Below are 14,056 nucleotides of genomic sequence, written 5' to 3' on the forward strand. Positions count from 1 at the left end.
GACCTTGGACATTCTCTTTTTTCCAACTACATATTTGAAATCTGGTATGTGAATTTTACTTTAAGGCACATCTCAGTTCAGAAAAGCCACCTTTCCAGGGCTGAAAGCCACATGTGGAAAGGAATGACGAGCCTGGACCGCTCAGCTACAGAGCCTTTTCTTCTTCTTATTAATAAGAAGAATATATTATTAATATAGGAACACTATATTGGATGGCTTTTATTTTCTGCCTTGCCATTTCCTCTATTTTTTAAGATTTCTGCAGTGACATGGAATAGGTTGATAGGTAGGGAAAGGGCGACGATCATTTAAGGGACTGACACACTTTGTAACCTGTGGGCTCCTATTGGACCCTTTTACTATTCAGGAAAAAATAGTTGAACAGCTTTTTCTCTGTACAACACACATGCAAAGAAACTGACCTTTGCCTCAAGGCCAATCACAGCACATTCCTGAAATATTATGACAGAGTAGCCTTTAATTACAAAACATATCTGATGACAGAGCTGGTCACACAGGTGTTCAATTGAAGAAGCCGAGAGAGCTCCCTATTTCACACCAGAAAGAGATCCAGGAGGATGCCCGGGGGCACCCTTCCAGGGATCCTACCATGTAGTGCTCCCAGTACATGGGCCATCTACCTTGCCAGGTGGCAGCGATGAGGTTGGGTAAGAGATCTGAGGCAGGGGCCGACAGCGCTGGGGAGCAGGGGACTGACCCAGATGCCCTCCAGGAGAGGTCCTGGGCAGGGGTTCCAGGACTCCGCCTTGGCAGGTACCCCTGAAGGAGATGCTCAGGCCCCTTCCCCTGGCTTTTCCGCTAGAGTGAGGGGTTCATTCAGCCACATACTCATTGATTCGCTCAACTGTTTGTCCACTCATCCACCTGCTCACTCGCCCATTGGCTCACCCCATTCCCCACTTACCCACTCACCATGCACTCACGGTTCATTTATTCACTTGGAGTTTCACTCTGTTGCCCAGGCTGGAGTGCATTGGCATAATCTTGGCTCACTGCGACCTCTGCCTCCTGGGTTCAAGCAGTTCTCCCGTCTCAGCCTTCCAAGTAGCTGGGATTACAGGCACCCGTCATGGCTAACTTTTGTATTATTAGTAGAGACGGGGTTTTACCATGTTGGTCAAGCTGGTCTTGAACTCCTGACCTCAGGTGATCCACCCACCTCGGCCTCCCACAGTGCTGGGATTACTGGCGTGAGCCACGGTGCCCTGCCTCGTTCACTCATTCTTTTATACCTCTACCTCCTCAAACCCCTTCCCGACTTTGTATTTCTCCATAGAATCTGCCACCCCTTATCTGCAGAGGAATTCGCTTCATCATCTTGTTTTCCTTCCACCTCCCCTCACCCTCCTTGGCTAGGATGGCGGCTCCAGGCGATTTTGTCATAATTTGATGGCTCATATTCATGCCTGAAAATGGCATGAGCCATGGAGACTTAGAAAAATGCACAGAATTGAGCCAGCTGTCCAACAAAGTTGGGCCCCAAGGCATTGACTCTTAAAACGTAAGGAGGGGAGAGCATGAGACAGAGTAGCCTTTGTGACAGACAGTGGCCGCCTGTCTTTGCAAAATGCATTAGTGGCCAACAGCAAATAAATCAAGTCATTTCAATCCCTTTGCTTATGTAGACAAAATCCAAAGATCTGTGTCCTATAGAGTTAGTAAGTACATGCATGCACACACACACTTGCACACATACACATACGACAACTCATCCATGAAGGGTTAAAAATGACCCAACCTGGGACCTGCTTCCCAATGGCATGCATAATTAGTGGTTCCAGTGTCTATCCAGAAGCTCTTCCTGAATGCAGATATTTAAGATGTTTAAGCTCATCACAGCCCGGATCCTCCAAGACACATAGTCATATAGAGCCCAGGGGCCACAGGGCTGCCTGCCCCGCCCCCTAACATAGATTATCATTTTCCAAAAGCTATTCCCGAGACTCAGCGTCCCTGCTTCTTAAGCATGAATGATTACGTCTGAAATCAGGCTTTCTGGAAAATCAAGTCGGCGTCCCTGCTTCTTAAACATGAACAATTATGTCTGAAATCAGGCTTTCTGAAAAATCAAGCGTTCCCCTCTCCCTTTAAGCTCATCACAGCCCAGATCCTCCATGTTAAACAGATCTCAAATCTGTTTAGCTTGGGGACTAAACAGAGGGGACAGTTTTCCCTTAGATAACCACTGGGGCAGCCCCTACCTGCCTTCCCACCACTTAAGAACAGTTGAAGGAGTGGGCTGGGGAAAGAGTGGGGGGTGTGCCAGGGACAGAGCCCCTTACCATGGAGCAGACATAGGCTAATGGCATCCTCCTCCCAGGAGTTAACTGTATTCTCTTGGGCTGGACTTCAAGTTTTCTGGGAGCTGTGACCCTCCCTCCCTCCTGGCTCGCTCACGTTTCCGAGATTTCTGCTAAGAAACCACCTTTCCAGGGTCTGCCTTGGCCCTGCTCCCAGCCCCTTCCTCTGCTTCCCCGCATCTGTTATCTGACAGCTTATTATTCTCCCTGCACCAGGAAAGCAGGGACTGTTGTTTTTTTCTCTATATATTATCAGGACCTAGCAGAGCCCGGCACACAGTAGGTATGCAAAGTATTCTTTGAAAGGATGAACAAATGAGAGAATGTCCTTTGTCGGTGTCCACAGATTCTAGCATCCGGCTAGTGGAGGACAATGAAGAGTTTACCCACATAGCAATTTTTACGCTGACTCAACCAACCCCAGCACGGACACTTGCTTCTTAAAGAGAGGCTGTGGAATCTTCACAAACAGGTTCTCCCTAGGGGCAAGGATGGAGTTGTTGTCTTAACATTTTCCGGCTGGTGGAGCTGCCGGGGAAAGCTGCTGAGGCCACTGCCACCCGCCACAAAAGCCCCATTGAGAGTCAGGCCTTCTCCAACATGAGGGCTCCTGTCCAGGGAGGAGGTGGGCTGGGTTTTCCTGGCAGGAGTGTGCCCCCTCCACAGGGGCAATCAGTGTATTTATGAAGGTCCCCCTATGTGTTAAGCTGTGAGCCCTGGGCACAGACCCACAGGTGTGGGGCTGATAGTCGGCCAGGAAGTCAGAAATCTGACAGCCACAGAAAAATGCCGAAGGACCAGGGGGAGGAAAGGTCACGGTCGATTCCGGAAGGCTTTGCACAGGGAGTGGCTTCTCAGCTCAATCCTAAAGGGTCACTGGGAACCAGGAAGATGAAGAGGAGGGGTCAACTGCTCCAAGCCAGAGTCAGGGGTCGGGAGGCCTGGAGGGATAGGAAGGCTGGGAAGGGCCTCGGGGCTGCCTGTGCATCCACCGGGTGCCTGAGAGCATCTTCTTAAGGTTGCGAGGCACTGGGGAAGAAGCAGCCAGCAAAACACGCACAGGCCGCGTTCTGTGGCTCATGCCTGTAATCCCAACACTTTGGGAGGCCGAGGCGGATGGATCACTTGAGGTCAGGAGTTCAAGACCAGCCTGGCCAACATGGTGAAATCCTCTCTCTACTAAAAATACAAAAATTAGCCAGGCATGGTGGCAGGCACCTGTAATCCAAGCTATTCGGGAGACTGAGGCAGGAGACTTGCTTAAACCCAGGGGGTGGAGGTTGCAGTGAGCCGAGATTGCACCACTGCACTCCAGCCTGGGCAACAGAGGGAGACTTTTTCTCAAAAATAAAATAAAATAAAATAAAAAATAAAAATAAAAACATGCACGATTCCTTGCCCCCTTGGAGCTGCTGTCCAGCGAGGGAGGAGCAGGCAGACCATCGACAAGACAGAAGTGAATGATACGACACGTGGGATGCTCAGAGGTGGTTCAGCCCCACGGCGTAGAGGGGTTTGGATGTGACTGGAGGGTGGGGATGGTGGTTTCTCATGGTGGCCAGTACAGACCTTGCTCTGTGGGGAGCCCTTCACGGCTGCTTGGTATAAGGAAACTTGGGGAAGACTTAGACAACCAGGTTCCATTTTTATGCAAATAAAAGGACTTTTGGTCACGTGAGTTAGGAAAACAGCAGTGCCCATCATGACCCCCGGACACCCCCGACAAACTGGCCTCCCCACTGGGGGGTTGCTTTTTCAAGTTTGTTTTGGACCCCTTTGCATGGCCCTGGGAGTGGGGACAGGCACTTCCTCGGCTGGACTTGTGGCATCCATGGGGCCGGCTGGCAACATCCGGGCCGGGGCAGAGTGTCCCTCCCGGGGCTGACTGGTCTATGACTGCGGTCAGGTTGTGCCGGGACAGCCTCCGGGGTGCCTTACTCCACTGTGGAGTTACAGTGACGGGGCTGGCTGCATCCCTGCCGCTGAAGGAGATCTAATCCTCACTGGAGACCAGATGTCTCTGTTGAGCCGTCATTCAGGGAAGCCAAAGTCAGGGCCGCCACCTCCCTACCCCCCGCCACCAAATCACCAAGGAGAGGAGGACTCCATGTGCCCTCAACACACAGCAGGCGCTCGGCAAAAGTTTGTGTGGGAGATTGTCCCAGGAGACTGTTGGGCATGGCTGACTCATGTTTCAGAATGGAACTTTCTAGAGACTGATGATGGGTGCCAGGCACAGGCCTCTTCCTCCTCTGCCCCTGCAACCCTGCAAGGTGTTCTTGGACAAGTCACGTGGGCTCTGGGACACCCCCCCCTCCCATTTCCACCTCAGTCCCATTTAGAAGACAGGCTGTCGGGATGTCGAGAGTGGGCCCAAAACACCAAGCAAGGGGTCCCTTGGGAGTGCAAGCTCAGGGCCCGGGACCATTAGTATCCACGAGGGCAGCTCAGCATCTGGCCCTCTGCTTATAATCGCTGTTTATTATCACAGCTGTCACAGATTTGGCCATCTGCTCCAGTGACCTCCAAACCTGTCACTCATTCATTCACACAATGGATATTCATTCATTCATTCATTCATTCATTGAGCGACACTTCTATGTGCCAGACACAGAGCCAGGGCTGGGTCACGGAATAAACAGTGCAAACAAGTCTCTGCTCTACTCCCACAGAGCTTACCTTCCAGAGGGGAGGCAGCCTGCTCTACTCCCACAGAGCTACCTTCCGGGGGAAGGCAGACCAAAATCAGAAGCCAGAAAGGCAAACAGATGCATGCACAGGAATATTAGATGGTGATGACCGCTGTGGAGGATAGAAGAAGGAAGAGGGGACAGTGGGCTAGCGAGTGTGGGGGCAGGTGTGGGGGGACACGACGTGGCTGGCTGTGGAAGGCCCTTCTGGGGAGGTGACGTCTGAGCAGATATCTTATCCCCAGGAGCCAGCCCTGACAAGATTGGGAGGAACATCGCAGGCAGCGGCACAGCCAGGTGAAGGCCTTGAGGCTGGGATGAGTTGTGTGTGCTGGGGACAAGAACTGATGTCAGCCAGGCTGGGGCACCCTCCAACTGGGGGAATGACAGGGGACAAGGGCAGAGAGGAAGTTGGGAGGGCCAGGCCTGCAGGGCCGTCAGGCCAGGAAGGCACTGGGATCCTCTACTGGGAAGAGGGGCTGGAAAGGTGGCCCCCACGGGGGACCGATGCTGTCTGAGCTATGAGGTCACAATGATCCCAGGGCTGCTCCTGGGTTCAGTGAGCTGGGGGCAGGGCCCAAGAAACACATTTTAGTCAAGGCCCCCGTGTATCTGGTCTGGCACAGCCCCGGCAATATGCAAAGCCTTCTCTAATGATGGCTGAATCCAGGAGACCTCGACCTCCGTGATGGAAACCTCACCCCCTCTGGAGGCAGCCGACGACTCCTGGGGCAGGCCCACCCGGCTCAAATGCAACCTGCTCCACAGAGCCAGCCCCATCCCCAGGCTTGGGGCCAAACAGGATTGCTCCTTCACAAGAAAAAAAATCAGAGCTAGTCAGCCGTCTTAAAAACTCCCTGCATTCTTGCCTTGCCCAGCCAAGTAGCCTCAGTTTCCCCTGCTCCCGGTACCTGGCTGGGCTCCAAGCCACTCTCAACCACATACTTTGAAACTCCTTTGTCTCAGACTATGAACAGTGTCAAAACCAATCGAGGACTGGGGGTGGCAGCTTGTGTGTGTGACTGCTTGGGCTCTGGAGGGTCCTTCTACGGACAGCACCCCGCCCCCCACCCATCCCTCACCTGCATTCTCCTGTAATGGCCCCAAATGTCTGTAATGCAGCCCTCAACTTTTCATCTGCCAGTGAGACTCAGACAGCAAATAGACCAAGGAAAAACAAACTATGGATCAAACTCATACTAAAGTATAAATGACTTTCTTCTCCCAAATAATTTTGATAGTGAACAGGATAATCAGCATCAGTCCCACAGATGGCGAGGGATGGAAGGAGTGGAGGAAAAGAAGAACTTCCCATGGCAAGGGGAAAGGGAAGAAGGAGGAGGCTTGGAGGAAGGGGGACAAGGAAAACCTTTATTTCCTGCTCATCTGGCCTGGACTGAGCCAGCTGTTCCCTACTTGCTGCCCTAAACAGGGAGGCCAGCATAGCCAGAGAGGGGGCCAGCATGTGTCTGATCCCAGGGGCAATTTTAAAGTTTGCCACAGTCCAGGGCGCCCAGCTGAAAAATCAGGGCAAAAATAGGACTAAGAACAAAGGAGAAAAAGGTTAAGAGCAAGGGGCCACACAGGGACTGAGAAATGATTTCTCAGCTAAGCGTCTGGCCTTTGGAGACGCCTCCCTGCCCATCTGTGTTGCTGGGGTCAGAGAACCCCCACTGGGAGGGTGAGGGGGAGTGAAGAAGAGACCTGGGACTCTTCCCGGAGAATGTGCGCAGGAGCCAGGGGCTGGCTGAGAGGCCACTGGCTTCCAGATGTCCCAGCCTCCGTCAGGCCGGACCTACCCCTGCAGGCCAGGGCTGCAACCCCATCAGTGTGATATAGGGAGTCTGAGGGGGGCAGGACGAACTCTGCCTGATGTTCTATGAGCTTCCTTCCCTCCATCAGCCATCAATCCCCCAGTGCAGCGAGAGGGTCCTCTCAGCTGTGCCCAGCCACAGAAACAGCCTCTGTGCCTTGAGAAAAAATGATGTTGGCAGGCTGCACCCCGTTCACACTCATGAATCCACTCCAGAAGTCTGAAGACTTTTTCCCCAGGTAAAAAAGAAAGAGGAATTAAAGACAAGAAGGGAAGGGCAGAAAAAGAAAGAAAGAAAAGTGAGAACAAGGGAAAGAGAGAGCAAGATTCAGAGGCAGGGAAGACCTGAGTCTGGGAAGAGGGCAGGAATGTGCCCTGTGGGGCTGAGGCGCGTCCCTTCATGTCACATCCTGGTGCTGGTGGTGACCTGATTTTGACTCATCCAAAAAATGATCAAAAGAGAGGGAAACAAAGACTAGATATGACCAGTTCTTATTTCTCCAGAACAAACAGCGTTCTGAAGAACTGGGTTCGCGGGATTGGGAACCCCCACCTTCAGAGGATCACAGTGGTCCTCTTAGGGGCTTGCCGTTTTTGCTACCATGTGTAATGAGGCACCAAGAAAATCACGGGTGAGGTACTTGGGGACTGCTCAGCTTCCCAGCAAAGGGCAACGTCCTCGTGGTAAGACTTGGATTCACGTTAATTTAATCTTATCTTTAAGAAAGGCAAAATTGCTCAGCTCAAATGCTCTTGTCGAAGGGCCACTGGTCTCCAGACCACTGTCAGGTGATTGGGATTGTTCTGATAAGATGACAGGCCTAGGCCTGAGGAGCTGGAATTCTCCCTGATCTTGCCCTTTTCTACCCCCATCCCTTTCTTTCCTCCCCTCCCTGCCTTTATTCAACAAACACCAATTGATGCAGTAAAAATCATTGTTGGCCGGGTGCGGTGGCTCACGCCTGTAATCCCAGCCCTTTGGGAGGCCGAGGCAGACGGATCACAAGGTCAGGAGTTTGAGACCAGCCTAGCCAATATGGTGAAACCCCATCTCTACTAAAAAATACAAAAATTAGCCAGGCGTGCTGGCATGTGCCTGTAGTCCCAGCTACTCAGGAGGCTGAGGGAAGACAATCACTCAAACCTGGGAGGCGGAGGTTGCAGTGAGCCGAGATTGCGCCACTATACTCCAGCCCGGGTGACAGAGTGAGACTCTGTCTCAAGCAACAACAACAACAAGCAACATAATAGACACATCCTGGTCTATGGCAGTTTCCTGCCCCAGGGAAGTCCAATGTCTTGCCCAATATTTACAGGGTGCTCCTCTGGATAATCACTGCTTTACCCAAGGAGCTTTCAAATATCCACATTCTAGGACTTCCCACTCAGGGATTTTCAACAGTCCCTCGTGGGCCCAGAGGACAGGCAGGTTTGGGAACCTGCCCAGTCTCATGGAGGATAGACATGCACACAGGTGACCGTGATGCCAGAACCCCCTTGCTGTGACAGACATGGAGCCCATGGTAGTCCAGGAGAGGGGACCCTGGGCAAGGCTCCAGAGGAAAAGCAGCTCCTGAACAAGGTGCTCCAGTAGGCAACTGTTAACTTTATAGATGTCAAGAACATCTATAAAGTCCGGATTGAAAAACAGAGAAACTCAGCTGCTGTAAGTAGCTGCTAGAAGGAATTGGAAGACAACTAAGGCAGACAGGACTTGAGGGCTAAGAGAAGGGAGCTGCAGAGAAATACGCTCAACATTCTGGAGGAGGTGGGAGGGGGGAGAAAGAGAGAAAGAGAGAGAGAGAGAGAAAGAGAGAGAGAGAGAAAGGGGAGGCAAAAATTGGAGTTCAGGCACTCACAATCCCAACTCATCTGGACTGTTCTGCCCCAATGTTTCAGGGACAGCCCACACTACTCTGGCCAGGCCCTTTCTCATGGTCTGCTTTCTTTTCTCCCGTCTGCCTTCCACCTTATTCAGTATTTTGATGATCTTCCTCTTTGCAATCCTTCTTATCAATCTTCCCAGCAGGACACTATCCTGCTTCTTCAACATCTCTACTCAAAAGGGTACCGAGTATCCCTCTCTAAGGCACAGAAGTCTTCCCCTAGTGTTACCTAGCTCGTTATAATCCTCCATCAGCATACACATGCCCTTCTTGCAGACTGTGTTCAGTTAATCTCCCAGACCCCAATCTCTACCACCAGAAAACAACTCCTTTCGTTCTTAAGCGTTATTGGGTACTTCTGACTCTGGATACCAGGCTTTGCTATCCTAACCAAACCACTTTACAAGCTCACAAAGGGTAACTTAACTGATCCCATAGACCCTAAGTCTTTTCCCCATTCCTCCTTTTGCTCTCTCATAAAGGCCCTGGAGACAGCTCCCACACTAGCACTCCCCAACTCGTCCCATCCCTTTTCTTTACACACGGCTGAAATCCAAGGCTGTGCTGCTGGAGTCCTCACACAGGAGCCAGGCCCACAACCTGTTGCCTTTCTGTCAGAACAACTTGACCTCACAGTTCTAGGCTGGCCCTCATGTCTGCATGTGGTGGCAGCCGTCACTTTAATACTTCTAGAGGCCTTCAAAGTCACGGGCTGCGCTCCACTTACCCTTTACAGCTCTCACAACCTTCAAACATTAATATCCTCCTCACACCTTTCACATGTATCGTCTGCCCCTCGACTCCTCCAGCTCTATTTGCTCTTTGTTGAAACTCCAACAGTAACTATTACCCATGGGCCCGATTTCAGCCCAGTTTCTCACTTAGCACCCAACACAAGTCCTGAACCACATGCTTGTGTTTCCCTAATACACATAGCATCTTCCCCCTTTCCTCAGAGTTCTACTCTTCCAATTCCAAACCGAAACCACACTTGGTTTATCGATGGCAGTTCTAAACCCAATCAATTTTCACCAGCTGAATCTGGATATGCTGTCATGTGCCACACCACTATTATCAAAGCTGCTGCACTTTCCCCCTCCACCACTTCCCAACAAGCAGAACTGATTGCTTTAACTCATGCGCTCTCTTTCGCTGATGCACATTAACATTTATACTGACTTCAAATATGCTTTCCTCATCCTCCATAACCATGTGGTCATCTGGACCTAAAGAGGCTTCCTTACCACACAAGGCTCTTCCATGATCAATGCCGCCCTAATAAAGGCCCTCGTTAAGGCTGCTGTCCTGCCGGCCAAGGCTAGAGTCATTCATTATAAAGGACACCAGAAACCTACTGCTCTTATTGCAAAGAAAATGCGTATGCTGACAGGACAGCCAAAAATAGAATAAAATAAAATAAAATAAAATAAAATAAAATAAAATAAAATAAAATAAAATAAATAAAATAAAAATAAAAAAATAAAAGAGCCAATGCCTCCATACCCGGTAATATCCCAGCCCCCACTCCAGAAGGCCAGTATTTTTCTTTCTCCTTTATCACTCCCTCCTACTCTTCTTCTGAAAACCTGCTCTACCAGACTTTTCCAATTCAGGGCAAGTGGTCCTTCGATCATGGATAATTCATTCTTCCTGCCTCACAAGCTCAATCCATTCTTTCCTCCCTTCATGATCACCTCCACTGTGGGATACAAGCCTCTGGCTTGCCTCCTGCAGCCTCTCATCTCCTTCCCTTCATGGAAATCCATCCTTAAGACCATCACCTCTCAATGCTCTGTCTGCCATGCCACCAGCCCCCAAGGCTTTCTCAGGTCTCCTCCTTTTCCTGCGCGTCAGGCTCATGGATTTACTCCAACACAAGATTGGCAGATTGACTTCACTCATATGCCCCGTGTCCGTAAATTTGAGTATCTGCTAGTTTGGACTGACATCTTCACCAGATGGGTCGAGGCCTTTCCCACTAGCTCGAAAAGGCTACTGCAGTCATCCCTTCCCTTCTAACAGATATAATTCCCCTATTTGGCCTTCCTACTTCTGTTCAATCTGACAATGGTACAGCTTTTTTTTTTTTTTTTTTTTTTTTTTGAGACGGAGTCTCACTCTGTCACCCAGGCTGGAGTGCAGTGGTGCGATCTTGGCTCACTGCAAGCTCCGCCTCCTGGGTTCACGCTGTTCTCCTGCCTCAGCCTCCTGAGAGAGCTGGGACTACAGGCACTTGCCACCACCCCTGGCTAGTTTTTTGTATTTTTGGTAGAGATGGGTTTTCACCATGTTAGCCAGGATGGTCTCGATCTCCCGACCTCGTGATCTGCCTGCCTCGGCCTCCTGAAGTGCTGAGATTACAGGCGTCAGCCACCATGCCTGGCCAACAACAATCCGGCTTTTATCGGTCAAATCACCCAAGCCGTCTCTCAGGCTCTTAGTATTCAGTGGAACCTTCATAGCCATTACCGTCCTCAATCTTCAGGAAAGGTAGAATGGACTAATGGTCTTTTAAAAACACACCTCACCAAGCTCAGCCTCCAACTTAAAAAGGACTGGACAGTACTCCTACCTCTTGCCCTTCCCAGAATTAGAGTTTGCCCTTGAAATGCTACAGGGTACAGTCCATTTGAACTTTTATATGAACGCACTTTCTTGCTCAGCCCCAACCTTGTTCCAGACACCAGCCCTCTGGGCAGCTATCTTCCAGTCCTCCAGCAAGCTAGACAGGAAATTCGCCAGGCTGCTAATTTTCTCACAACCTTCCGTAGCCTCTCTAATAACTTATCTGCTAGCATCGCAGACATATCACAAACTTTATCAATCCTTCAGGCCCGGGTTGACTCTTTAGCTGCGGTTGTCCTCCAAGACCACCGAGGCCTTGACTTACTGCTGAAAAAGGAGGACTTTGTATATGTTTAAATGAAGAGTGTTGTTTTTACCTAAATCAATCTGGCCTAGTATATGACAACGTAAAAAAATCAAGGATAGAGCCCAAAAATTCACCAACCAAGTAAATAATTATGCTGAACCCCCTCGGGCACTCTCTAACTGGATGTCCTGGGTCCTCCCAATTCTCAGTCTTTTAATATCTGTTTTTCTGCTTCTCTTATTTGTACCTTGTGTCTTCCGTTTAGTTTCTCAATTCATACCAAACCACATCCAAGCCATCACCAATCATTCTATACAACAAATGCTCCTTCTAACAACCCCACAATATCACCTCTTACCCCAAAATCTTTCTTCAATTTAATCTTTCCCACTCTATGTTCCCACGCCACCCCTAATCCCACTCGAAGCAGCCCTGAGAAATACCGCCCATTCTCTCTCCATACCACCCCCAAAATTTTTTGTCGCCCCAACACTTCACCACTATTTTGTTTTTTTATTAATATAAGAAGACAGGAATGTCAGGCCTCTGAGCCCAACCTAAGCCATCACATCCCCTGTGACCTGCACGTGTACATCCCGATGGCCTGAAGCAACTGAAGACACACAAAAGAAGTGAGAATAGACAGTTCCTGCCTTCACTGATGACCCTCCACCATGATGAGTTGTTCCTGCCCCACCCTAACTGGTGAATTGACCTTGTGACATTCCTTCTCCTGGACAATGAGTATCAGAAGCTCCCCACCGAGCACCTTGTAACCCCTGCCCCTGCCCGCAAGAGAAAACCCCCTTTAACTGTAATTTTCCACTACACTACCCAAATCCTATAAAACTGCCCCACCCCATCTCCCTTTGCTGACTCCTCTTTCGGACTCAGTCTGCCTCGTCTGCACCCAGGTGATTAAAAAGCTTTATTGCTCACACATCATACACACACACACACACACACACATCATACACACACACACACACACACACACATATAATTGGAGTTCAGGGTACTCTAAGGAGGTAGAGTCCTAGTAAACTCTCCAGGCTTTCTATCATGAACCCAGAAAAAGACCTGCCTTCCATAAGTCCTTAAGTCTAATCTCAAATCATCTCCAACCCTGACAGAAACCAGCCGGTCTTTCTGCATTCTGCCTGCCAAAAAGACAAGAATCCTCTTGGAAGAAGAGAACATCATCTGGAGCCTCTGCACTGTCCACACGTGATATCCAAGATTCAATTAAAAATCACCACACATGCCAGGAAGCAGAGCTAAATAATCAAGAACCACAGAAACAAAACAAACTAAAACAAGCAAACACAAACCAAAGGACAATAGAAACAGACCAACAGCAGATCCAGATATTGGGGTAATTAGACACATCTGTTAATATGATGAATACAGTAAATGCAAAGATGGAGAATTTCACTTGAGAATGAGAATGTACAGATAGAATCCAATGGGAATTCCAAAGCCAAAAATGATAATTCAAAAGGTAAGTAGAGCTGCAGATTAGATAGAATATAAGAGATGAGCTAAACTGAAAGATGGTTAACAGAAAGCATTAAAATTGAAGCACAGGAGAAAAAAAAGATGTAAAACACAGAAAAGACCATGAAAGGCATCTACGTCTTATAAACATATCTAACCTATGTGCAGCTGGACTTCTGAAAACACAGAAGGGAGAAAATGGGGCAGAAGCAATATTTGAGGTGTCTGACCAAGAATTTTCCAAAACTGATGAAAGACATCAGGCCATGTTTAGTTAAGAATATGATGTGCTCTATGAACCCCAAACAGGTTATAGTTGCATAATGTCAGTATTACTTTTTCCTTTTCTATCCATAGTTTTATTTATTTTTCTTACCTTGTTTTTTCCCTAGGATATCTAGCACAATGTTGAAAAGTATGGCCCAGACCCTATCAGAATAATCCCAGCCCATCATAGCAAAATTGGTGAAAACAAAAAAAAGGGAAAAATGACAAAACAGCCAGAGAATAAAGACATCTACTTTCAAAAGATTAATAATAAGGTAAATGGCTGACTTTTCAACAGAAGCAATAGAAACCAAAGACAATAGAGTGACATATTGAAATTGCTGAAAGAAAATTACTGCCAATCTAGGGTTCTATATCTAGAGAAAATATCTTTCAAAAATGAAAATGAAATAAATATGTTTTTGGATGAACAAAAACTAAGAGAATTCATTGACAGCAGACCTGCACTAAAAGAAATACTAAAAGGAATTTTTAGACAGAGGGAAAATAATCCTATATGAAAGTCTGATAAGGTAGAAAATAATAAAGAACATTGGAAAGGAAAATATATATGTGAGTAAAGCTAAATGAATATTGATTGTTTAAAATAGCAATAACAATGTCTTGTGGGGATTAAATATAAGTAACATTAATACATGACAAAAATAAACAAAAGGTGGGGTGGGGGAGGAGGTAAATGAAGTTAAAAG

The 14,056-nt window shown here is 48.6% G+C and overlaps 1 protein-coding gene and 1 long non-coding RNA gene across 6 annotated transcripts in view; one reads left to right on the top strand and one right to left on the bottom strand.

Annotated features, from left to right (window-relative positions):
• Positions 1–14,056, bottom strand: part of ANO1 (anoctamin 1) — a 219,736-nt gene that overhangs the window by 115,734 nt on the left and 89,946 nt on the right. The window lies entirely within an intron of this gene.
• LOC104677135 lies at positions 5,605–13,777 on the top strand. Its single transcript, XR_750011.2, has 2 exons — positions 5,605–7,063; positions 13,472–13,777. It is a non-coding gene; the product is annotated as an uncharacterized LOC104677135 (long non-coding RNA).

Source organism: Rhinopithecus roxellana, chromosome 15, assembly GCF_007565055.1.
Source record: "Rhinopithecus roxellana isolate Shanxi Qingling chromosome 15, ASM756505v1, whole genome shotgun sequence".
NCBI classification, from domain to species: domain Eukaryota; kingdom Metazoa; phylum Chordata; class Mammalia; order Primates; family Cercopithecidae; genus Rhinopithecus; species Rhinopithecus roxellana.